The sequence below is a fragment of the Acanthaster planci genome, linkage group LG06, assembly GCF_054643075.1.
Source record: "Acanthaster planci isolate LZ-2023a linkage group LG06, COTS_SCS, whole genome shotgun sequence".
In the NCBI taxonomy this organism is placed as follows: Eukaryota; Metazoa; Echinodermata; class Asteroidea; order Valvatida; family Acanthasteridae; genus Acanthaster; species Acanthaster planci.
This window is the reverse complement of record NC_141782.1, coordinates 11,611,667-11,637,407: the sequence shown is the minus strand read 5'-3', so window position 1 is coordinate 11,637,407 and position 25,741 is coordinate 11,611,667. Positions and strand designations below refer to the sequence as shown.

The 25,741-nt window shown below is 41.0% G+C and overlaps 1 long non-coding RNA gene across 2 annotated transcripts in view; it reads right to left on the bottom strand.

Moving 5' to 3' along the window:
• LOC147798814 (uncharacterized) overlaps positions 1-25,741 on the bottom strand; it is a 49,331-nt gene that overhangs the window by 11,029 nt on the left and 12,561 nt on the right. For both annotated transcript variants that reach the window (XR_015425724.1, XR_015425723.1), the window contains exons 3-4: positions 2,461-2,873; positions 1,239-1,291 (exon numbers count right to left, since the gene is read on the bottom strand). This is a non-coding gene — a long non-coding RNA (uncharacterized LOC147798814). The remainder of the gene's footprint in view (positions 1-1,238; positions 1,292-2,460; positions 2,874-25,741) is intronic.

The following is a 25,741-nucleotide window of genomic DNA, read 5'->3' as shown; positions in this document are numbered from 1 at the left end:
GGGCTTCGCGGGATATCTGAACTAGCTTGAGTGTCACGGAGGATAGAGCACATATGCCTCCCGGTGCAATTCTGCCCGTTTTGCTCAGGCTGACCAGCTTCTTTTTGTTTATTTCTACCTCCTTGTCTTGAAGTGCATTATTATGACCTATGTCCACCTCATCATCTTCATCACTCACTTCAACTCTGACCGCACATTCGCCATCAACCCCATCACCAACGGGAGGAAATACTCCTATCACTAAAGTATCAGAGACTGAACACACTGGCCTCTTATTTATGCAATTTTGTCTAACAATTTGTGCCTTTCTCTCTTCGTTCACAACAACCTCGCGATCTTTAAGTGGAGCTCCACCAAATAGAAAGGCAAGAAAGGCCTCAATGGACAAAGCTTTCCTGTAATTGCCAGATTTGATAATATGGTTCTGAACATCAAGTTTTTGTTTAGCCAGAAAGTTTTCGAACGGACCCCAACCTTGTCCCAGAAAACGATGAGCTTTCTCGGAGTCAATAAAAACTGTATCATTGACTAGATCTGTAAGCCCCGACGTTCTCTTGCCAGAAAGGAAACGACAGCGCATGTTAGAGTACTGGTTTCTTGTTTTGTCTACATGTACATGTACACCATTTATTATACACCCAATAGACCTCTACATAATTTGGGAAGTATAACCTGCAGATAGCTTTCCCAGACGAATATGAAAATACACATGCCCAATGCCCAACCACCGCTTTGAAAAGCTTGGAAGGTCAATCAGTGGTCAATCACAAAACCACATGCTGTCACAGCGCTCACTCGTAAAACCCTGTGGTCAGCCACTGTTTATGTGCTTGTAATTCTTGAGCGGGGAGGCCAACGGGTGTGGAGCATGCAAGGTGAGCATGTGCACTCTTATTGGCTACGTTCTAGCAGTACACAAGCCATGGGCGCTGTTTCCTTATTGTCCATTCTGGTTTCTACACGGACCATCGGTACCGATGGTCCGTGTACAATCAATTTAATGTCGCTTCTATCGAGAGTGTCCGAGTATATCCTCGACTTTATCAGCAGTCAAAATTAAATTCTCCCAAGCAGAAAATTGGGATTTACTTGATTTTATCTCACTACAAACATATGTGTCTGTTTTCCATCTCAATAATTATATAAATAAACCAGCCAGGAAAAAAAATGACTGCAAGCTGAAACTAGAATGATTCAAATGACTCAACGTTTTCCATATTGTATGATGGTTCACTTACCGGTAAACATTTACTCCACTGTGCTTGTTTTTTCTGCTCTTGTCAATAAAAACCTGGAATTCAAAAGTACAGAGTGCAAATTATTTTGTGTTCTGTTACATTTTGCTTAAATTTAATCTAAATGTGCCAACAGCAGCAAAAAAGACCTTTATCAATCCCCATCAAAACAAAATGGCAGCCACCATTCTCTGGATCTATAATAGCGGGCAACTTTCACATTGTGACACAACAGCACTCTTAAGAGAATCAGAATACATCCAAAGTCACTATATAAAAAAAAAACATCCAAAGTCATTATGTGAATTTTAAAAAAAATTGAAAAATATTGCCCCTGGGAGAAACCGCAGGGGTAAACGCATAAGGGTATGGCTATGCCATTTTGCACGATTCCAATAGGAAAACAGCATGTCTGTGTGCATGCCTTGTGCATCTTGAGGGTGCTTATTTCTTTCCTCCCCTCACCAAATCTAGACAAAATTTCCCTCTTTAACACTATTTTGCGGTCAATCTGGGCTCATTGTGTTGTGGATATGCCCACTTTGGGGGCGGATCCTGAGTGGAAAGGAGGAGGGTTCTAATTATAAGTTGATACGCACAGTTGGACTTTGGAAAGTGTATGTAGGACTTTCTGTATGTGACAGATGATAATGTGACATCAGCCTCAGTGGTATTTTGGCTATTTCTCAATTTAGTGCAACAAAGAAACACCAACAGAAGATCAACAGCTGTACACAATGGACACTGATGCTATGCATTGGTGTATGTAAAATCATACTGAAATCAGAGGATTCAGTACTAAATGTCAGGGTTAATCCCTGGTCGTGGCTGCCCAGTTCCATAAAACTACATGTACAAGCCAAGCCCTGCCCCCACCACAGCCTAGCCACATTTGTACTAGCTGGGTTACTGACCTATCTTCCAACCCCCCTACATACACACCACACCCACACCCTAATAAAATAAAAGAAATCTAACTCCATGTCATGCTTGTAAAGTATATTTGACGTGCTCTGTGTTCATTAGTATGGGGTTTGACAGTGAGTCTGTGTGGCCACACGCATTTTGTCAGATGCTCACACACAGGAGAAAATTTATCAGACTTGCACAGCCAACTAGTACTGGGTTGATTGGAATGTGCAGTCTGCAAATGGAGCAAAGGCTGGTGTCAGAATGGCCACAAATTGTCCCTGCCAAACTTACAGTCCATTTCAGAGGAACTCACCAACAGTCTATATAAGGGAAACACAGGAGTAAATAGGAAGTAGTTGTTGCTAGAGATGAGTCTTCAAGGACCAGTCCAATGCAGTGCTGACAATTTAAGGATGTCACGCTGCTCCGTCCCGATGTTGCCGAGACGATTTCTCTAGACAAACTCGAGTGCCAGAGTCCAACGGACAGTCAGGAGGGTACGAGCAGTTTGTTGACTTCAAACCCTCTGCAGTGGACTTAGTTGCAATGCTGTCCTCATGCATACATGCACATGTACACCACAGAGCGAGGAAATCCTGATTCTGATGGCCGGCCCACGTTGATGCCGACTGAGAAATATTGGGGTTTCTACAACATAGAATTTCCACAGCTGATGGAAGGAGGCTCTTATCAGCAATGGACACAACTGTCCCTTCAAGGAATGTCCTGCAAATACATCAACAAATGTCGTGAACATGATGAAACTGTCACAAAAATGGGCACATGTAACCAGATCAAGAGCAATCGTGCAAAATCTACGAAGTGCAGGGTTGCAGGGAAGACGCTGCTTGTTGTGGCCAATGACAAAGTCAAGCATTCTTTTGACAAGCCAACCGTCAAAATTGTCCACCATATTAGGCTGCAGACAAATTTTAGTTCAGTCATGTCAGTCTTAATGCACTGTGTGTGTTTTAACTTTCACCCCCGACATGCTGCCCGCCCTCTATATCCTCGACTTCATCAGCAGTCAAAATTAAATTCTCCCAAGCAGAAAATTGGGACTTACTTGATTTTATCTCACTACAAAAATATGTATCTGTTTTCCATCTCAATAATCATATAAATAAACCAGCCAGAAAGAAAGAAATGAGAGCAAGCAGAAACTAGAATGATTCGAATGACTCAACGATTTCCATAGTGTATGATGGTTCACTTACCGGTAAACATTTACTCCACTGTGCTTGTTTTTTCTGCTCTTGTCAATAAAAACCTGGAATTCAAAAGTACAGAGTGCAAATTATTTTGTGTTCTGTTAGATTTTGCTTCAATTAAATCTCGATGTGCCGAAAAAGCAGCAAAAAACACCTTTTTAAATCCTAATCAAAAGAAAAATGGCCACCACCATTCTCTGGATCTTTAATAGCAGGCAACTTTCATATTGTGACACAAGAGCACTCTTAAGAGAATCAAAATATATCCAAAGTCATTTTGTAAAAAAAAAAATTGAAAAATATAGTCCCTTGGAGAAGCCGCAGGGGTAAACGCATAAGGGTATGGCTATGCCATTTTGCACGATTCCAATAGGAAAACAGCATGTCTGTGTGCATGCCTTGTGCATCTTGAGGGTGCTTATTTCTTTCCTTCCCTCACCAAATCTAGACAAAGTTTCCCTCTTTAACACTATTTTGCGGTCACTCTGGGCTCATTGTGTTGTGGATATGCCCACTTTGGGGCGGATCCTGAGTGGAAAGGAGGAGGGTTCTAATTATAAGTTGATACGCACAGTTGGACTTTGGAAAGTGTATGTAGGACTTTCTGTATGTTACAGATGACAATGTGACATCAGCCTCTGTGGTATTTTGGCTATTTCTCAATTTAGTGCAACAAAGAAACACCAACAGAAGATCAATAGCTGTACACAATGGACACTGATGCTATGCATTGGTGTATGTAAAATCATACTGAAATCAGAGGATTCAATACTAAATGTCAGGGTTAATCCCTGGTCGTGGCTGCCCAATTCCATAAAACTACAAGCCAAGCCCTGCCCCCACCACAACGTAGCCACATTTGTACTAGCTGGGTTACTGACCTATCTTCCACCCCCCTCCCACATACACACCACACCCACACCCTAATAAAATAAAAGAAATCTAACTCCATGTCATGCTTGTAAAGTATATTTGATGTGCTCTGTGTTCATTGGTATGGGGTTTGACAGTGAGTCTATGTGGCCACATGCATTTTGTCAGATGCTCACACACAGGAGAAAATTTATCAGACTTGCACAGCCAACTAGTTCTGCAGCAATACTGGGTTGATTGGAATGTGCAGTCTGCAAATGGAGCAAAGGCTGGTGTCAGAATAGCCACAAATTGTCCCTGCCAAACTTACAGTCCATTTCAGATGAACTCACCAACAGTCTATATAAGGCAAACACAGGAGTAAATAGGAAGTAGTTGTTGCTAGAGATGAGTCTTCAAGGACCACTCCGATGCAGTGCTGACAATTTAAGGATGTCACGCTGCTCCGTCCCGATGTTGCCGAGACGATTTTTTCCAGACAAACTCGAGTGCCAGAGTCCAACGGACAGTCAGGAGGGTACGAGCAGCATGCCGGTTTGTTGACATCAAACCTTCTGCAGTGGCCTTAGTTGCAATGCTGTCCTCATGCATACATGCACATGTACACCACAGAGCGAGGAAATCCTGATTCTGATGGCCGGGACACGTTGATGCCGACTGCGAAATGTTGGGGTTTGTACAACACAGAATTTCAACCGCTGATGGAAGGAGGCTCTTATCAGCCATGGACACAACTGTCCCTTCAAGGAATGTCCTGCAAATATATACATCAACAAATATCGTGAACATTGTGAAACTGTCATAAAAATGGGCACATGCAACCAGATCAAGAGCAATCTTCAATTTAATCTCGATGTGCCGAAAAAGCAGCAAAAAACCCCTTTTTAAATCCCCATCAAAACAAAATGGCCGCCACCATTCTCTGGATCTATAGGGTGCACCACTAAAATAAATTCCCATAGACAGCAATGATAAATTCCCATACTTCACAAATATTTTTAAAATACTCACAACTCTCACAGGTGTTCAGGCTGCACAGCAAAATGATGTTCCACATGTCCTCTTTCATTTTCCTTTCAATTTTCGGGGGGTTGACTCATGAATTTTTGAGAAATTTTCACCAGAATCAGACCACCCTTAAAATGCAAAAAAAAAATGTCCCTGTCCAGAAAAGTAGCCATTTTGAAAAACCCTCCCTCCCAAAATGGCTCAAATAGTGCCACTTTCAAACCCGACTGCATCCAAATTGCTCAGAATTGGAAGCCTTGAGTCCGGCCCAGAGGTTCAGTCTCATATTTCTTCAATTCCTCAGTTCCATGGCTCTCGGGACCCTCTAATATAGAATTTCCTCTGTGTATGATTTTTATTAATGAGCTCGGCGGACATATTTCTGGCCTAAATACAAGGGTGCACCCTTCAATCAAAGTCAAAGTGTTGAGTCAGCCAGTTAAATTGCACCATCACTAGCGAATGTTTAAGAATCTAATTCCTGCCAACTGTTTTTCGAGGTGAGCCGTAGCTCTGTGGATCCGTCGAATATGAGACTAAAGCAAATTCTCTCACCACCTTGACTTCACAGTAAGGGTACGAGACCGCTGGGCCAACTCAATACTCATCTGTTTCTGTTTTGGTTCTTTTTTAATCTGGAACTTCATATTTATTTTTCTCTTGTTCAAATCTTTTAAAACTACTAAAGCGTTTTCTTTGTTGTGAAAATTCAAAATAAACTCAAAAAGAGTATGTTTAAATTACCTCAGTAGCCCTTTTTACCCTCTGTGTAATTCAGTAGTTTAATAATTTATCCCAGTCCGAGACAATGCACTGATCAACGTCTTGTCCGAGTACAATGCTTGTGAGCAGAATCAGCAATTGATTGTTAATTTGATTCATAACTGTGCATAACCTTGGAATCTCACCGTTTCATGATTATCCAACCCTACCCGCCTCTACTTCCATCGGATCAATCCCCAGCCCCATTTTAAGGGTTTCTTTCCAAAATGGCATATCTATTTGAAAACATGCAAAATTTACACAATTATGAAGGATTGAAGAGCTTTAGCCGTGTACAATGTGTCCGTAAACTTCTTTTCACTATTTTGACTCATGCCATAAAACTGTAGACACTGACTGCAGGAAACTGAGAGAGGGAAGCATTCTGAAAAGTACCGAAATGGCACTTATCGCATATTGAAAATTCAGTTGTGTGTAGGGAAAAGTTCTCACGACCCAGAAGCGGACATACATTTACTACGTCCAGTCCTCGGGATTTCTTATTTCTTTTCCTTTTTAATGTTATAACAGATTGACGCGGCGACTGCGAATGGCCTAAAACAAACTACCCAGCTCTGAGCTTTTACAGCACTTTTCGCTTCACTATCAGCCAAAAACTTTTCATACCTTACGTAAAACATACGGTGCTCTCACACTTATGACGAGACAATCATTTTCTTTTTATGTATAGGCCAGGAGAGTTAATCATTCTCGGGGGCTTACCCGCCCTGCCTTTGTTCGAGAAAAGCCACCCATCGAAGAATCGACCAGGCCACAATGCGCTGTCCCTTTTGTTCTAAACGGCCAAACTAATTTGCAAAATATTTGCGCAACCATTTCCAAAGCTCCTGCCAAAACGTTAAGAGGATGGTAGAAATGTGGTCCGCCGAGTGTTACGCAACGTCTTCATTCTCACATTGTGTGTAACTCCCATTCACCGAGGGAGTCTTTTCGTTGAGTATCACGTGGTCGTCGATCGGCACAATGCGCGAAATTTGAAGTATCTGCATTAACACGTTGAAAAGGGTGGTCGCCCACAGGTCTGCTGTGCATTGTGTTAAAACTGCACGCCTCTTGATTCAGGCTAGCTAACCAGGCTTTACGTGCATTTGGTTTCCAGTACATAGTCGTTTTGTCAGGTTTTCGCCAGGTTTTCTCCTGATACGGCGGTTTCCTCTAAAACGGGACCTTCTTCCTAACTCTGTAATTTGATGCTAATAAACGTTGGCCCGAATAGCCCAAGTAGCTGAAAGCGCCATTGGATTTGAAATACAACACTCAGCAGGCTCAGCGGTAGTGATTTCAAACCTGCATGCTGCTGGTCGTGATGTTCGAGGTTTGTGGGTGTGTATATATAGATGGATACTCAGTGCAGGTGAGCTGATAACAAAAACATGACATCTTTCCATGAAAATGTGTTGAACTTTTAGGGACCGAGTGGGAAGTCGGAAACTCGCAGTTATTACAGCTAATACAGCAAGATGTGCCGTTCCTTGCCCTTTAGACTTTTTTGTTCTTATTTTGTTTAATTGTGTTTAATTCCTCTAAAATTGTTGTTTTTTCATGTTTAAACTTGCGCTTTAGTCTTTTTTGTTTTTCTGCAGATACTGACTGGATGTGCGACTGCCTGGCTGACTGGATGTGCGACTGCCCGATGACTAAGTTGAGTAGTTTAACTTTTTTTTCTTTTTTTTGTTCCGGGTAGCAGGGGTAGCTCTTGCTACCCTCAGGAAGTGATCGGCCCTGCCCTTGCGAGATCACGTTTGTCCTGTTATCTGTTGTCTGCGTTTTGTGAGTCCTTCGTTTAATTAGGTGCTTATTTTTTGGCTATTTAATTCCTCTGGTATTGTTGTTTTTTCATGTTTAATTCCTCTAAAATTGTTGTTTTTTCATGTTTAAACTTGCGCTTTAGTCTTTTTTGTTTTTCTGCAGATACTGACTGGATGTGCGACTGCCTGGCTGACTGGATGTGCGACTGCCCGATGACTAAGTTGAGTAGCTTATCTTTTTTTTTTTTGTTCCGGGTAGCAGGGGTAGCTCTTGCTACCCTCAGGAAGTGATCGGCCCTGCCCTTGCGAGATCACGTTTGTCCTGTTATCTGTTGTCTGCGTTTTGTGAGTCCTTCGTTTAATTAGGTGCTTATTTTTTGGCTATTTAATTCCTCTGGTATTGTTGTTTTTTCATGTTTAATTCCTCTAAAATTGTTGTTTTTTCATGTTTAAACTTGCGCTTTAGTCTTTTTTGTTTTTCTGCAGATACTGACTGGATGTGCGACTGCCTGGCTGACTGGATGTGCGACTGCCCGATGACTAAGTTGAGTAGTTTATCTCTTTTTTTTTGTTCCGGGTAGCAGGGGTAGCTCTTGCTACCCTCAGGAAGTGATCGGCCCTGCCCTTGCGAGATCACGTTTGTCCTGTTATCTGTTGTCTGCGTTTTGTGAGTCCTTCGTTTAATTAGGTGCTTATTTTTTTGGCTATTTAATTCCTCTGGTATTGTTTTTTCATGTTTAATTCCTCTAAAATTGTTGTTTTTTCATGTTTAAACTTGCGCTTTAGTCTTTTTTGTTTTTCTGCAGATACTGACTGGATGTGCGACTGCCTGGCTGACTGGATGTGCGACTGCCCGATGACTAAGTTGAGTAGTTTATCTTTTTTTTTTTTGCTCCGGGTAGCAGGGGTAGCTCTTGCTACCCTCAGGAAGTGATCGGCCCTGCCCTTGCGAGATCACGTTCGTCCTGTTATCTGTTGTCTGCGTTTTGTGAGTCCTTCGTTTAATTAGGTGCTTATTTTTGGCAATTTAATTCCTCTGAAATTGTTGCTTTTTCATGTTTAATTCCTCTAAAATTGTTGTTTTTTCATGTTTAAACTTGCGCTTTAGTCTTTTTTGTTTTTCTGAAGATACTGACTGGATGTGCGACTGCCTGGCTGACTGGATGTGCGACTGCCCGATGACTAAGTTGAGTAGTTTATCTTTTTTTTTTGTTGCGGGTAGCAGGGGTAGCTCTTGCTACCCTCAGGAAGTGATCGGCCCTGCCCTTGCGAGATCACGTTTGTCCTGTTATCTGTTGTCTGCGTTTTGTGAGTCCTTCGTTTAATTAGGTGCTTATTTTTTGGCTATTTAATTCCTCTGGTATTGTTGTTTTTTCATGTTTAATTCCTCTAAAATTGTTGTTTTTTCATGTTTAAACTTGCGCTTTAGTCTTTTTTGTTTTTCTGCAGATACTGACTGGATGTGCGACTGCCTGGCTGACTGGATGTGCGACTGCCCGATGACTAAGTTGAGTAGTTTAACTTTTTTTTCTTTTTTTTGTTGCGGGTAGCAGGGGTAGCTCTTGCTACCCTCAGGAAGTGATCGGCCCTGCCCTTGCGAGATCACGTTTGTCCTGTTATCTGTTGTCTGCGTTTTGTGAGTCCTTCGTTTAATTAGGTGCTTATTTTTTGGCTATTTAATTCCTCTGGTATTGTTGCTTTTTCATGTTTAATTCCTCTAAAATTGTTGTTTTTTCATGTTTAAACTTGCGCTTTAGTCTTTTTTGTTTTTCTGCAGATACTGACTGGATGTGCGACTGCCTGGCTGACTGGATGTGCGACTGCCCGATGACTAAGTTGAGTAGCTTATCTTTTTTTTTTTGTTCCGGGTAGCAGGGGTAGCTATTGCTACCCTCAGGAAGTGATCGGCCCTGCCCTTGCGAGATCACGTTTGTCCTGTTATCTGTTGTCTGCGTTTTGTGAGTCCTTCGTTTAATTAGGTGCTTATTTTTTGGCTATTTAATTCCTCTGGTATTGTTGTTTTTTCATGTTTAATTCCTCTAAAATTGTTGTTTTTTCATGTTTAAACTTGCGCTTTAGTCTTTTTTGTTTTTCTGCAGATACTGACTGGATGTGCGACTGCCTGGCTGACTGGATGTGCGACTGCCCGATGACTAAGTTGAGTAGTTTATCTCTTTTTTTTTTTTGTTCCGGGTAGCAGGGGTAGCTCTTGCTACCCTCAGGAAGTGATCGGCCCTGCCCTAGCGAGATCACGTTTGTCCTGTTATCTGTTGTCTGCGTTTTGTGAGTCCTCCGTTTAATTAGGTGCTTATTTTTTGGCTATTTAATTCCTCTGGTATTGTTGTTTTTTCATGTTTAATTCCTCTAAAATTGTTGTTTTTTCATGTTTAAACTTGCGCTTTAGTCTTTTTTGTTTTTCTGCAGATACTGACTGGATGTGCGACTGCCTGGCTGACTGGATGTGCGACTGCCCGATGACTAAGTTGAGTAGTTTATCTCTTTTTTTTTTTTGTTCCGGGTAGCAGGGGTAGCTCTTGCTACCCTCAGGAAGTGATCGGCCCTGCCCTTGCGAGATCACGTTTGTCCTGTTATCTGTTGTCTGCGTTTTGTGAGTCCTCCGTTTAATTAGGTGCTTATTTTTTGGCTATTTAATTCCTCTGGTATTGTTGTTTTTTCATGTTTAATTCCTCTAAAATTGTTGTTTTTTCATGTTTAAACTTGCGCTTTAGTCTTTTTTGTTTTTCTGCAGATACTGACTGGATGTGCGACTGCCTGGCTGACTGGATGTGCGACTGCCCGATGACTAAGTTGAGTAGTTTATCCCTTTTTTTTTTTTTGTTCCGGGTAGCAGGGGTAGCTCTTGCTACCCTCAGGAAGTGATCGGCCCTGCCCTTGCGAGATCACGTTTGTCCTGTTATCTGTTGTCTGCGTTTTGTGAGTCCTTCGTTTAATTAGGTGCTTATTTTTTGGCTATTTAATTCCTCTGGTATTGTTGTTTTTTCATGTTTAATTCCTCTAAAATTGTTGTTTTTTCATGTTTAAACTTGCGCTTTAGTCTTTTTTGTTTTTCTGCAGATACTGACTGGATGTGCGACTGCCTGGCTGACTGGATGTGCGACTGCCCGATGACTAAGTTGAGTAGTTTATCTCTTTTTTTTTTTGTTCCGGGTAGCAGGGGTAGCTCTTGCTACCCTCAGGAAGTGATCGGCCCTGCCCTTGCGAGATCACGTTTGTCCTGTTATCTGTTGTCTGCGTTTTGTGAGTCCTTCGTTTAATTAGGTGCTTATTTTTTGGCTATTTAATTCCTCTGGTATTGTTGTTTTTTCGTGTTTAATTCCTCTAAAATTGTTGTTTTTTCATGTTTAAACTTGCGCTTTAGTCTTTTTTGTTTTTCTGCAGATACTGACTGGATGTGCGACTGCCTGGCTGACTGGATGTGCGACTGCCCGATGACTAAGTTGAGTAGTTTATCTTTTTTTTTTTGTTCCGGGTAGCAGGGGTAGCTCTTGCTACCCTCAGGAAGTGATCGGCCCTGCCCTTGCGAGATCACGTTTGTCCTGTTATCTGTTGTCTGCGTTTTGTGAGTCCTTCGTTTAATTAGGTGCTTATTTTTTGGCAATTTAATTCCTCTGAAATTGTTGTTTTTTCATGTTCAATTCCTCTAAAATTGTTGTTTTTTCATGTTTAAACTTGCGCTTTAGTCTTTTTTGTTTTTCTGCAGATACTGACTGGATGTGCGACTGCCTGGCTGACTGGATGTGCGACTGCCCGATGACTAAGTTGAGTAACTTATCTTTTTTTTTTTTTTGTTCCGGGTAGCAGGGGTAGCTCTTGCTACCCTCAGGAAGTGATCGGCCCTGCCCTTGCGAGATCACGTTTGTCCTGTTATCTGTTGTCTGCGTTTTGTGAGTCCTTCGTTTAATTAGGTGCTTATTTTTTGGCTATTTAATTCCTCTGGTATTGTTGCTTTTTCATGTTTAATTCCTCTAAAATTGTTGTTTTTTCATGTTTAAACTTGCGCTTTAGTCTTTTTTGTTTTTCTGCAGATACTGACTGGATGTGCGACTGCCTGGCTGACTGGATGTGCGACTGCCCGATGACTAAGTTGAGTAGTTTATTTTTTTTTTTTTTTTGTTCCGGGTAGCAGGGGTAGCTCTTGCTACCCTCAGGAAGTTATCGGCCCTGCCCTTGCGAGATCACGTTTGTCCTGTTATCTGTTGTCTGCGTTTTGTGAGTCCTTCGTTTAATTAGGTGCTTATTTTTCGGCAATTTAATTCCTCTGAAATTGTTGTTTTTTCATGTTTAATTCCTCTAAAATTGTTTTTTTTTTCATGTTTAAACTTGCGCTTTAGTCTTTTTTGTTTTTCTGCAGATACTGACTGGATGTGCGACTGCCTGGCTGACTGGATGTGCGACTGCCCGATGACTAAGTTGAGTAGTTTATCTCTTTTTTTTTTTTTGTTCCGGGTAGCAGGGGTAGCTCTTGCTACCCTCAGGAAGTGATCGGCCCTGCCCTTGCGAGATCACGTTTGTCCTGTTATCTGTTGTCTGCGTTTTGTGAGTCCTTCGTTTAATTAGGTGCTTATTTTTTTGGCTATTTAATTCCTCTGGTATTGTTGTTTTTTCATGTTTAATTCCTCTAAAATTGTTGTTTTTTCATGTTTAAACTTGCGCTTTAGTCTTTTTTGTTTTTCTGCAGATACTGACTGGATGTGCGACTGCCTGGCTGACTGGATGTGCGACTGCCCGATGACTAAGTTGAGTAGTTTATCTCTTTTTTTTTTTTGTTCCGGGTAGCAGGGGTAGCTCTTGCTACCCTCAGGAAGTGATCGGCCCTGCCCTTGCGAGATCACGTTTGTCCTGTTATCTGTTGTCTGCGTTTTGTGAGTCCTTCGTTTAATTAGGTGCTTATTTTTTGGCTATTTAATTCCTCTGGTATTGTTGTTTTTTCATGTTTAATTCCTCTAAAATTGTTGTTTTTTCATGTTTAAACTTGCGCTTTAGTCTTTTTTGTTTTTCTGCAGATACTGACTGGATGTGCGACTGCCTGGCTGACTGGATGTGCGACTGCCCGATGACTAAGTTGAGTAGTTTATCTTTTTTTTTTTTGTTCCGGGTAGCAGGGGTAGCTCTTGCTACCCTCAGGAAGTGATCGGCCCTGCCCTTGCGAGATCACGTTTGTCCTGTTATCTGTTGTCTGCGTTTTGTGAGTCCTTCGTTTAATTAGGTGCTTATTTTTTGGCAATTTAATTCCTCTGAAATTGTTGTTTTTTCATGTTCAATTCCTCTAAAATTGTTGTTTTTTCATGTTTAAACTTGCGCTTTAGTCTTTTTTGTTTTTCTGCAGATACTGACTGGATGTGCGACTGCCTGGCTGACTGGATGTGCGACTGCCCGATGACTAAGTTGAGTAGCTTATCTTTTTTTTTTTTGTTCCGGGTAGCAGGGGTAGCTCTTGCTACCCTCAGGAAGTGATCGGCCCTGCCCTTGCGAGATCACGTTTGTCCTGTTATCTGTTGTCTGCGTTTTGTGAGTCCTTCGTTTAATTAGGTGCTTATTTTTTGGCTATTTAATTCCTCTGGTATTGTTGTTTTTTCATGTTTAATTCCTCTAAAATTGTTGTTTTTTCATGTTTAAACTTGCGCTTTAGTCTTTTTTGTTTTTCTGCAGATACTGACTGGATGTGCGACTGCCTGGCTGACTGGATGTGCGACTGCCCGATGACTAAGTTGAGTAGTTTATCTCTTTTTTTTTTGCTCCGGGTAGCAGGGGTAGCTCTTGCTACCCTCAGGAAGTGATCGGCCCTGCCCTTGCGAGATCACGTTTGTCCTGTTATCTGTTGTCTGCGTTTTGTGAGTCCTTCGTTTAATTAGGTGCTTATTTTTTTGGCTATTTAATTCCTCTGGTATTGTTTTTTCATGTTTAATTCCTCTAAAATTGTTGTTTTTTCATGTTTAAACTTGCGCTTTAGTCTTTTTTGTTTTTCTGCAGATACTGACTGGATGTGCGACTGCCTGGCTGACTGGATGTGCGACTGCCCGATGACTAAGTTGAGTAGTTTATCTTTTTTTTTGTTCCGGGTAGCAGGGGTAGCTCTTGCTACCCTCAGGAAGTGATCGGCCCTGCCCTTGCGAGATCACGTTTGTCCTGTTATCTGTTGTCTGCGTTTTGTGAGTCCTTCGTTTAATTAGGTGCTTATTTTTCGGCAATTTAATTCCTCTGAAATTGTTGTTTTTTCATGTTTAATTCCTCTAAAATTGTTGTTTTTTCATTGCGCTTTAGTCCTTTTTAGTTTTGTCTGCAGATACTGACTGGATGTGCGACTGCCTGCTGACTGGATGCGACTGCCCGATGACTAAGTTGAGTAGTTTATCTCTTTTTTTTTTTGTTCCGGGTAGCAGGGGTAGCTCTTGCTACCCTCAGGAAGTGATCGGCCCTGCCCTTGCGAGATCACGTTTGTCCTGTTTATCTGTTGTCTGCGTTTTGTGAGTCCTTCGTTTAATTAGGTGCTTATTTTTGGCTATTAATTCTCTGGTATTAGTCTGGTTTTTCGTGCGTTTAATTCCTCTAAAATTGTTGTTTTTTCATGTTTTAAACTTGCGCTTTAGTTTTTTTGTTTTTCTGCAGATATCTGACTGGATGTGCGACTTGCCTGGCTGACTGGATGTGCGACTGCCCGATGACTAAGTTGAGTAGTTTATCTTTTTTTTTTTTGTTCCGGGTAGCAGGGGTAGCTCTTGCTACCCTCAGGAAGTGATCGGCCCTGCCCTTGCGAGATCACGTTTGTCCTGTTATCTGTTGTCTGCGTTTTGTGAGTCCTTCGTTTAATTAGGTGCTTATTTTTTGGCAATTTAATTCCTCTGAAATTGTTGTTTTTTCATGTTCAATTCCTCTAAAATTGTTGTTTTTTCATGTTTAAACTTGCGCTTTAGTCTTTTTTGTTTTTCTGCAGATACTGACTGGATGTGCGACTGCCTGGCTGACTGGATGTGCGACTGCCCGATGACTAAGTTGAGTAGCTTATCTTTTTTTTTTTTTTTGTTCCGGGTAGCAGGGGTAGCTCTTGCTACCCTCAGGAAGTGATCGGCCCTGCCCTTGCGAGATCACGTTTGTCCTGTTATCTGTTGTCTGCGTTTTGTGAGTCCTTCGTTTAATTAGGTGCTTATTTTTTGGCTATTTAATTCCCTCTGGTATTGTTGCTTTTTCATGTTTAATTCCTCTAAAAATTGTTGTTTTTTCATGTTTAAACTTGCGCTTTAGTCTTTTTGTTTTTCCTGCAGATACTGACTGGATGTGCGACTGCCTGGCTGACTGGATGTGCGACTGCCCGATGACTAAGTTGAGTAGTTTATCTCTTTTTTTTTTTTGTTCCGGGTAGCAGGGGTAGCTCTTGCTACCCTCAGGAAGTTATCGGCCCTGCCCTTGCGAGATCACGTTTGTCCTGTTATCTGTTGTCTGCGTTTTGTGAGTCCTTCGTTTAATTAGGTGCTTATTTTTTGGCTATTTAATTCCTTTGGTATTGTTGTTTTTTTCATGTTTAATTCCTCTAAAATTGTTGTTTTTTTCATGTTTAAACTTGCGCTTTAGTCTTTTTTGTTTTTCTGCAGATACTGACTGGATGTGCGACTGCCTGGCTGACTGGATGTGCGACTGCCCGATGACTAAGTTGAGGAGTTTATCTCTTTTTTTTTTTTGTTCCGGGTAGCAGGGGTAGCTCTTGCTACCCTCAGGAAGTGATCGGCCCTGCCCTTGCGAGATCACGTTTGTCCTGTTATCTGTTGTCTGCGTTTTGTGAGTCCTTCGTTTAATTAGGTGCTTATTTTTTGGCAATTTAATTCCTCTGAAATTGTTGTTTTTTCATGTTCAATTCCTCTAAAATTGTTGTTTTTTCATGTTTAAACTTGCGCTTTAGTCTTTTTTGTTTTTCTGCAGATACTGACTGGATGTGCGACTGCCTGGCTGACTGGATGTGCGACTGCCCGATGACTAAGTTGAGTAGTTTATCTCTTTTTTTTTTTTTGTTCCGGGTAGCAGGGGTAGCTCTTGCTACCCTCAGGAAGTGATCGGCCCTGCCCTTGCGAGATCACGTTTGTCCTGTTATCTGTTGTCTGCGTTTTGTGAGTCCTTCGTTTAATTAGGTGCTTATTTTTTGGCTATTTAATTCCTCTGGTATTGTTGTTTTTTCATGTTTAATTCCTCTAAAATTGTTGTTTTTTCATGTTTAAACTTGCGCTTTAGTCTTTTTTGTTTTTCTGCAGATACTGCCTGGCTGACTGGATGTGCGACTGCCCGATGACTAAGTTGAGTAGTTTATCTTTTTTTTTTTTTTTTGTTCCGGGTAGCAGGGGTAGCTCTTGCTACCCTCAGGAAGTGATCGGCCCTGCCCTTGCGAGATCACGTTTGTCCTGTTATCTGTTGTCTGCGTTTTGTGAGTCCTTCGTTTAATTAGGTGCTTATTTTTTGGCAATTTAATTCCTCTGAAATTGTTGTTTTTTCATGTTCAATTCCTCTAAAATTGTTGTTTTTTCATGTTTAAACTTGCGCTTTAGTCTTTTTTGTTTTTCTGCAGATACTGACTGGATGTGCGACTGCCTGGCTGACTGGATGTGCGACTGCCCGATGACTAAGTTGAGTAGTTTATCTCTTTTTTTTTTTTTTGTTCCGGGTAGCAGGGGTAGCTCTTGCTACCCTCAGGAAGTGATCGGCCCTGCCCTTGCGAGATCACGTTTGTCCTGTTATCTGTTGTCTGCGTTTTGTGAGTCCTTCGTTTAATTAGGTGCTTATTTTTTGGCTATTTAATTCCTCTGGTATTGTTGTTTTTTCATGTTTAATTCCTCTAAAATTGTTGTTTTTTCATGTTTAAACTTGCGCTTTAGTCTTTTTTGTTTTTCTGCAGATACTGACTGGATGTGCGACTGCCTGGCTGACTGGATGTGCGACTGCCCGATGACTAAGTTGAGTAGTTTATCTCTTTTTTTTTTTGTTCCGGGTAGCAGGGGTAGCTCTTGCTACCCTCAGGAAGTGATCGGCCCTGCCCTTGCGAGATCACGTTTGTCCTGTTATCTGTTGTCTGCGTTTTGTGAGTCCTTCGTTTAATTAGGTGCTTATTTTTTGGCTATTTAATTCCTCTGGTATTGTTGTTTTTTCATGTTTAATTCCTCTAAAATTGTTGTTTTTTCATGTTTTAACTTGCGCTTTAGTCTTTTTTGTTTTTCTGCAGATACTGACTGGATGTGCGACTGCCTGGCTGACTGGATGTGCGACTGCCCGATGACTAAGTTGAGTAGTTTATCTCTTTTTTTTTTTTTGTTCCGGGTAGCAGGGGTAGCTCTTGCTACCCTCAGGAAGTGATCGGCCCTGCCCTTGCGAGATCACGTTTGTCCTGTTATCTGTTGTCTGCGTTTTGTGAGTCCTTCGTTTAATTAGGTGCTTATTTTTTGGCTATTTAATTCCTCTGGTATTGTTGTTTTTTCATGTTTAATTCCTCTAAAATTGTTGTTTTTTCATGTTTAAACTTGCGCTTTAGTCTTTTTTGTTTTTCTGCAGATACTGACTGGATGTGCGACTGCCTGGCTGACTGGATGTGCGACTGCCCGATGACTAAGTTGAGTAGTTTATCTTTTTTTTTTGTTCCGGGTAGCAGGGGTAGCTCTTGCTACCCTCAGGAAGTGATCGGCCCTGCCCTTGCGAGATCACGTTTGTCCTGTTATCTGTTGTCTGCGTTTTGTGAGTCCTTCGTTTAATTAGGTGCTTATTTTTTGGCAATTTAATTCCTCTGAAATTGTTGCTTTTTCATGTTTAATTCCTCTAAAATTGTTGTTTTTTCATGTTTAAACTTGCGCTTTAGTCTTTTTTGTTTTTCTGCAGATACTGACTGGATGTGCGACTGCCTGGCTGACTGGATGTGCGACTGCCCGATGACTAAGTTGAGTAGCTTATCTTTTTTTTTTTTTGTTCCGGGTAGCAGGGGTAGCTCTTGCTACCCTCAGGAAGTGATCGGCCCTGCCCTTGCGAGATCACGTTTGTCCTGTTATCTGTTGTCTGCGTTTTGTGAGTCCTTCGTTTAATTAGGTGCTTATTTTTTGGCTATTTAATTCCTCTGGTATTGTTGTTTTTTTCATGTTTAATTCCTCTAAAATTGTTGTTTTTTCATGTTTAAACTTGCGCTTTAGTCTTTTTTGTTTTTCTGCAGATACTGACTGGATGTGCGACTGCCTGGCTGACTGGATGTGCGACTGCCCGATGACTAAGTTGAGTAGTTTATCTCTTTTTTTTTTTTGTTCCGGGTAGCAGGGGTAGCTCTTGCTACCCTCAGGAAGTGATCGGCCCTGCCCTTGCGAGATCACGTTTGTCCTGTTATCTGTTGTCTGCGTTTTGTGAGTCCTTCGTTTAATTAGGTGCTTATTTTTTGGCTATTTAATTCCTCTGGTATTGTTGTTTTTTCATGTTTAATTCCTCTAAAATTGTTGTTTTTTCATGTTTAAACTTGCGCTTTAGTCTTTTTTGTTTTTCTGCAGATACTGACTGGATGTGCGACTGCCTGGCTGACTGGATGTGCGACTGCCCGATGCCTAAGTTGAGTAGCTTATCTTTTTTTTTGTTCCGGGTAGCAGGCGTAGCTCTTGCTACCCTCAGGAAGTGATCGGCCCTGCCCTTGCGAGATCACGTTTGTCCTGTTATCTGTTGTCTGCGTTTTGTGAGTCCTTCGTTTAATTAGGTGCTTATTTTTTGGCAATTTAATTCCTCTGAATTTGTTGTTTTTTCATGTTTAATTCCTCTAAAATTGTTGTTTTTTCATGTTTAAACTTGCGCTTTAGTCTTTTTTGTTTTTCTGCAGATACTGACTGGATGTGCGACTGCCTGGCTGACTGGATGTGCGACTGCCCGATGACTAAGTTGAGTAGTTTATCTTTTTTTTTGTTCCGGGTAGCAGGGGTAGCTCTTGCTACCCTCAGGAAGTGATCGGCCCTGCCCTTGCGAGATCACGTTTGTCCTGTTATCTGTTGTCTGCGTTTTGTGAGTCCTTCGTTTAATTAGGTGCTTATTTTTTGGCTATTTAATTCCTCTGGTATTGTTGTTTTTTCATGTTTAATTCCTCTAAAATTGTTGTTTTTTCATGTTTAAACTTGCGCTTTAGTCTTTTTTTGTTTTTCTGCAGATACTGACTGGATGTGCGACTGCCTGGCTGACTGGATGTGCGACTGCCCGATGACTAAGTTGAGTAGTTTATCTCTTTTTTTTTTTGTTCCGGGTAGCAGGCGTAGCTCTTGCTACCCTCAGGAAGTGATCGGCCCTGCCCTTGCGAGATCACGTTTGTCCTGTTATCTGTTGTCTGCGTTTTGTGAGTCCTTCGTTTAATTAGGTGCTTATTTTTTGGCAATTTAATTCCTCTGAATTTGTTGTTTTTTCATGTTTAATTCCTCTAAAATTGTTGTTTTTTCATGTTTAAACTTGCGCTTTAGTCTTTTTTGTTTTTCTGCAGATACTGACTGGATGTGCGACTGCCTGGCTGACTGGATGTGCGACTGCCCGATGACTAAGTTGAGTAGTTTATCTTTTTTTTTTTTTTTTTTGTTCCGGGTAGCAGGGGTAGCTCTTGCTACCCTCAGGAAGTGATCGGCCCTGCCCTTGCGAGATCACGTTTGTCCTGTTCTCTGTTGTCTGCGTTTTGTGAGTCCTTCGTTTAATTAGGTGCTTATTTTTTGGCTATTTAATTCCTCTGGTATTGTTGCTTTTTTCATGTTTAATTCCTCTAAAATTGTTGTTTTTTCATGTTTAAACTTGCGCTTTAGTCTTTTGTGTTTTTCTGCAGATACTGACTGGATGTGCGGACTGCCTGGCTGACTGATGTGCGACTGCCCGATGACTAAGTTGAGTAGCTTATCTTTTTTTTTTCTGTTCCGGGTAGCAGGGGTAGCTCTTGCTACACTCAGGAAGTGATCGGCCCTGCCCTTGCGAGATCACGTTTGTCCTGTAATCTGTTGTCTGTGTTTTTGTGAGTCATTCGTTTAATTAGGTGCTTATTTTTTGGCTATTTAATTCCTCTGGTATTGTTGCTTTTTCATGTTTAATTCCTCTAAAATTGTTGTTTTTTCATGTTTAAACTTGCGCTTTAGTCTTTTTTGTTTTTCTGCAGATACTGACTGGATGTGCGACTGCCTGGCTGACTGGATGTGCGACTGCCCGATGACTAAGTTGAGTAGTTTATCTCTTTTTTTTTTTGTTCCGGGTAGCAGGGGTAGCTCTTGCTACCCTCAGGAAGTGATCGGCCCTGCCCTTGCGAGATCACGTTTGTCCTGTTATCTGTTGTCTGCGTTTTGTGAGTCCTTCGTTTAATTAGGGTCTTATTTTTTGGCTATTTAATTCCTCTGAAATTGTTGTTTTTTCATGTTTAATTCCTCTAAAATTGTTTTTTTTTTTCATGTTTCAACTTGCGCTTTAGTCTTTTTTGTTTTTCTGCAGATACTGACTGGATGTGCGACTGCCTGGCTGACTGGATGTGCGACTGCCCGATGACTAAGTTGAGTAGTTTATCTTTTTTTTTGTTCCGGGTAACAGGGGTAGCTCTTGCTACCCTCAGGAAGTGATCGGCCCTGCCCTTGCGAGATCACGTTTGTCCTGTTATCTGTTGTCTGCGTTTTGTGTGTCCTTCGTTTAATTAGGTGCTTATTTTGGTGCTATTTAATTCCTCTGGTTTTGTTGCTCTTTCATGTTTATTTCCACTGAAATTGTTGTTTTTTCATGTTTAAACTTGCGCTTTAGTCTTTTTTGTTTTTCTGCAGATACTGACTGGATGTGCGACTGCCTGGCTGACTGGATGTGCGACTGCCCGATGACTAAGTTGAGTAGTTTATCTTTTTTTTTTTGTTCCGGGTAACAGGGGTAGCTCTTGCTACCCTCAGGAAGTGATCGGCCCTGCCCTTGCGAGATCACGTTTGTCCTGTTATCTGTTGTCTGCGTTTTGTGAGTCCTTCCTTCCTGTCCTTCCTGGCCTTCCTTCCTTTCCTTCCTTCCTTCCTGTCCTTCCATCCTATCCTTCCTTCTTTTCCTTCCTTCCTTCCTTCCTGTCCTTTCTTCCTGTCCTTCCTTCCTTCTTGTCCTTCCTTCCTGTCCTTCCTTCCTGTCCTTCTTTCCTGTCCTTCTTTCCTGTCCTTCCTTCCTCTCCTTCCTTCCTGTCCCTCCTTCCTGTCCTTCCTTCATTCCTGTCCTTCCTTCCTGTCCTTCATTCCTGTCCTTCATTCCTGTATTTCCTTCCTATCCTTCCTTCCTGTCCTTCCTTCCTTCCTGTCCTTCCTTCCTTCCTGTCCTTCCTTCCTGTCCTTCCTTCCTGTCCTTCCTTCCTGTCCTTTTAGTCTTTCCGTCTGGCTTTCCGTCTGGCTTTCTGTCATGCTTTCTTTCTCACTTTCTGCCAGTCTCTCTTTTTGTCCGCCTGTCTGTCTTTCCTGCTGTCTGACAGAAAGTCTTCTTTTCTGTCTCTCTCTGTTTCTCTCTCTCTCTCTCTTTTCTCTTTTTCTCTCTTTCTCTGTCGTTCGTTTAAGTGCTTTGCTCATTTTTTCGATATTTAATTAATCTGAAATTGTTGTTTTTTCATGTTAAAACTTGCGCTTTAGTTTTTTTAATTTTTTGCAGATACTGACTGGACGTGCAACTACCCGGCTGACTGGAAGTGCGACTGCCCAGCTTGATAGACTTGCGACTGCCCTTCTAACTGGACGTGCAACTGCCCGGCTGACTGGCCGTACGACTGCCCGGCTCACTGGACGTGCGTTGCCCGGCTGACTGGACGTGCGACTGCCCGGCTGATTGGACGTGTTTTGCCCGGCTGACTAGCCGTGCAACTGCCCAGCTGACTGGACGTGCGACTACCCAGCCTACTGGATTTTGGACTTGCTGTTTTGCTGATTGTTGCTGAACGTATGACTGCTTGGCTGACTGTATAACATCACAGCTTGTACTGTATCGCCTGGGCTGAATATATGTTATTGTCTGATATTCAAGATTATCGCATGGAGTCCACACTCGACTGTCAGGCTGAATGTGTTTGGACCATTTGGCTGACAGGGTGTAAGACTTTCTGAATGGAGTTTTGACTAGAGTGAACCGACCATGCCCGATGGCTTGTTTTTTATCCAAGGAAACATCCTTAAAAAAAACCTGCCTCTAAGATATGTCTATCACACCATTGCCCAGATAAAGGCACTGCTTCTTCAGCTACGAGTTTATTCCATCTCAAGTGCTTCTGGAACAAGTGCCACCATCTGCCACTCCCGACTTGTATATCATCGTACTTGGAAATCCCTCCCCCAGCCCGGCCGTGGCTTGACCAAAGGCTAAGTTGACCTTGAAGCACCTGTCGCAGCGCCTTGCACAGAGAAGTTATGTACAGCAGTTGTGACGCTGAACGTCAGGCTGCCGCTGTCATCCCACAGTTCAGATACAGAGAATGAGATGATCGATGTGCTCCTTGTACATCGTGTTATTTTACATATGTTATGATAGTATTGAAATACATGTACCTGGATAATTTCTGAATCATTCAATTCAGTTTGCACTCAAAGGCGCTTGTTTTCAGGATCATAAAATTTAGGGCAACATTTTCTTCGAAAGCCCGGGGATTATGAAATACATTTCCTGTTGTTATCCTAAATGCTCATACTCGGGCTTTACAAGCAAAACTTCCTGGTTTTTAAAAGTTAATTTCTTATGTGTACTAGTAACAATATGTGTTTTATGAATTGCTCTCATTCATTCCGTCAATTCAAATTGTTCTTATTTCTGTTGGGTTTTATTCATGATGCATGACTGATCATTCTAATGAACAGAACATGCTTTTAATTGTTTCTGCATTGATAATAGTATTTTATTGTGAATAACAGGACCTTAGAAAACTGTTTATCACAAAACATGCTACGGACATCCAATGTATGTTTAATCTAACAGTTTTTGCAACCTATCATCAGGACCTTTGGTACATGTATTTGAGAAAGATCACCTTCTAGAAATAAATACAGATAATAGGCAATAGCTTGTAAGTAGTTTATACCCATTCTTCATATCCATGGCAGGTTATAGATCTGTTAACATACATGTATAACGTCCATGAAAATTGTTAGCTATGAGTTACATTTACCATTGTGTTGGTCGGACCAAATATCTCACACCAGACAAAGGACGATTGTCCATGTTCAACACTGCGGGGTTTATTCTGGCACTACTACATGTGTTCTTTAAAACCTGGCTCTGATTATTTGTACAAGTAGGCCAAGCAAAAGAAGGTGAACTTGAAAATTAAATGTCTCTCATAAATCAGTTAAATTGCACATACATGTGCACGTAATTTTGAATCTTGCACATATGAAATATGCTGTTTATTGGCTCTTGAATGACTTGAACAAATGGCTAATTATCTCATACTCTGTAATTTTTCTCTCTTATGAGTTACTATTTGTCTCATGCAGCTTCGTACTGCACTAAAACATAATGGTTTTCTCAAAAACATTACTAGGTTATTACTACCTGTATGTACTCTGACAAAATTTAACATGCAAGATATCTGACAGCTCAGATTCTAAGTTTCTTCAGAGATAATGCACTCCTATTTTTGCTGTGAACATATTGAAATATGATATAAAAATGGAGAGTCACAGAAGCATTTACTTTTTAACTAAGTATGTGAGAATCCATATATGCAAGAACAGAATTCAGTTGTCCTAAATTCTGGAAACAGCTTATATGCAGTAATATGAACATTGCAGCTACAACAAGTAGTGATATATATTACCTTTATTTTGCGTAGAAATGCAATTTTTGTACGAGTTTCAACCGTTTTAAATATTTGAACTAATTTTGTTTTATACTGTTGCGTGATTAAACATTGTTTGAGAGTCGCTTAATACCGATTTTTAAATGGTTCATTATTTTTGAAGATCTGCTTTGACATTTTACTGCGAGTAACTGAACCTAGGACAAAAATTGCATAGTGTAATTACTCGCCATAAGCACTGTATATTTACTCGTGCTTTATTGTCATTTTAAAAGTACAGTAGATGCAGGTTGACTTGCATGAAAATTGTTTAAATTGCGTTTGTAGGCAATTTGTTTTTTCAGCTAGCTCAAAAGACCTTAATTTAAAAGATAGTAACAGCTTTCTTTAGAAATTAACTTCTCATCAATTCCTTTTAATGAAGTGACAACCTTGAAGTCGGAGGTCTTTGAAAAAAATGGAGGATTTGTAGAGCAATTTCATTTCCGCATTCATTTTGAAATTATAACATTTTGCCTAATTAGTTTTAATGACGAGTTTTTTAAAAACTAAGTGAATTTACATGAAACATAACTGAATGTACGGCGTGATTATGAAAATGAAAATTGCATTTTCCTCGTTTTAATTTTTAGAACAGTGCATAAACATGAATAATAAAATCTTTAGTATTTATTTTTGTAGTCATTGCAGATATTTTAACTATCATTCCCACATTACTACTGTTATTAATCTAATGAAACCTTGTCACAATAGAACAGTTTAATAGGGCAGAGTTCCTTATTCAAATATCACCTCACATGTGCAGAAACGCTGTGAAACCAGTCTGGAAAGTTCTTGGTGTTTAAATGCTTCAACATTTTCGCGGGAAGCCATTTTCGACTCTCATATAATTTAACTTATTCAGTGGAATATATTAAACAGGGTGGTTCTGAACTAGTTTGGGTTCCATCCCTCACTTTCGTTTTTTTTTTTTTATGCAGTTTAATACATACATGTAGGTAATAATAAATGTTACAGTTTTCACCGGCATAACTGACATTTAACTGTAATGAAGTTTTATTTCAGTGCTTTAATTTCTAGTCTCAGGTGCCAAAATAGTTAATCTCGCTACATACAGCGAATTATACAGCAAATTGTGACCCTCGCAAAGATTTTGCATGTCCAACATTGATATTACATGTGTTTTTAAAGTACCAATCTTCAACATGCAAAAACTTTGCAAAGTCAGATTCTGTTTTTAATGCATGTTTTGAATTCTACCTTTTGAGTGTTTTAACAAGGATATTTTTACTCGGGAGATTTTGTGCATGACGAGTAGAATTTGCTTAAAGGAAATATGACGGCCACAATTTTTAATTTCACAGAATTATAGAACATAAGAATAATTGTTTTTGCTGCATTAATTTTATACAACTTGCAGGTAGCGACAATAAAATGGGACTTCAACTGTTAAATTCGTCTCAGCCTTGGTACGACGCTTAACGTAAGCCTACAATACAATTTGTTTGGTATGAAAATGTAAAAATGTCAAAAAGGTAAGGTTTGACGCTGAAATTCCACCAGAATCCTCCTGAAAGGATCAATGACAAGTCGAGTCTTCCCAGGTAGGTCTTACTGAACGATGTACATGTATGTGTACGTCGGATTGCGTTGCGTCATTTTAGCACATCTCTGGCCCCTGGATGTCGGGAACACGGACGTGTATAATAAAATCTGGACTTGCAATGCCCTTAATCAGCTTATAGAGTCATTGAATCCACTCGCAGCCATTTTACCGAGCCGAACACAAAGCTTTCCTGGTAATGCCCGCCTTTGTTCTTCCTGACGTCAATAGTAGGGAGCCAACCCACGCCTTTGTATTCGGCTCGGTAAAATGGCCGCTGGTTGGCTTCTTTTTCATACAAAGGCGTTGCAAGTCCAGGTTTTTTTATATACGTCCGTGGTCGGGAAAAGAATTCCCGAGATACCAGTAGAACAATGACCAACACAAAGGCAGGGTAGTCTGGATACCAGACCCGATGATTCTGACTACTCTACGAATCAAGGGTCTGGTTTCTGAGTCGGCCGCTATCCACGTGACCAGGCTGGAGGAATTCCTCCAGTTTTCCGGAAATAGTCGAAATATTCCGTGGATGCCCCCTGTGGTCGTGAATAGCTTTGCTGTTTCCACCCATCGAATGTACGGCAATTCCAGCGGTGTGCCCGAGC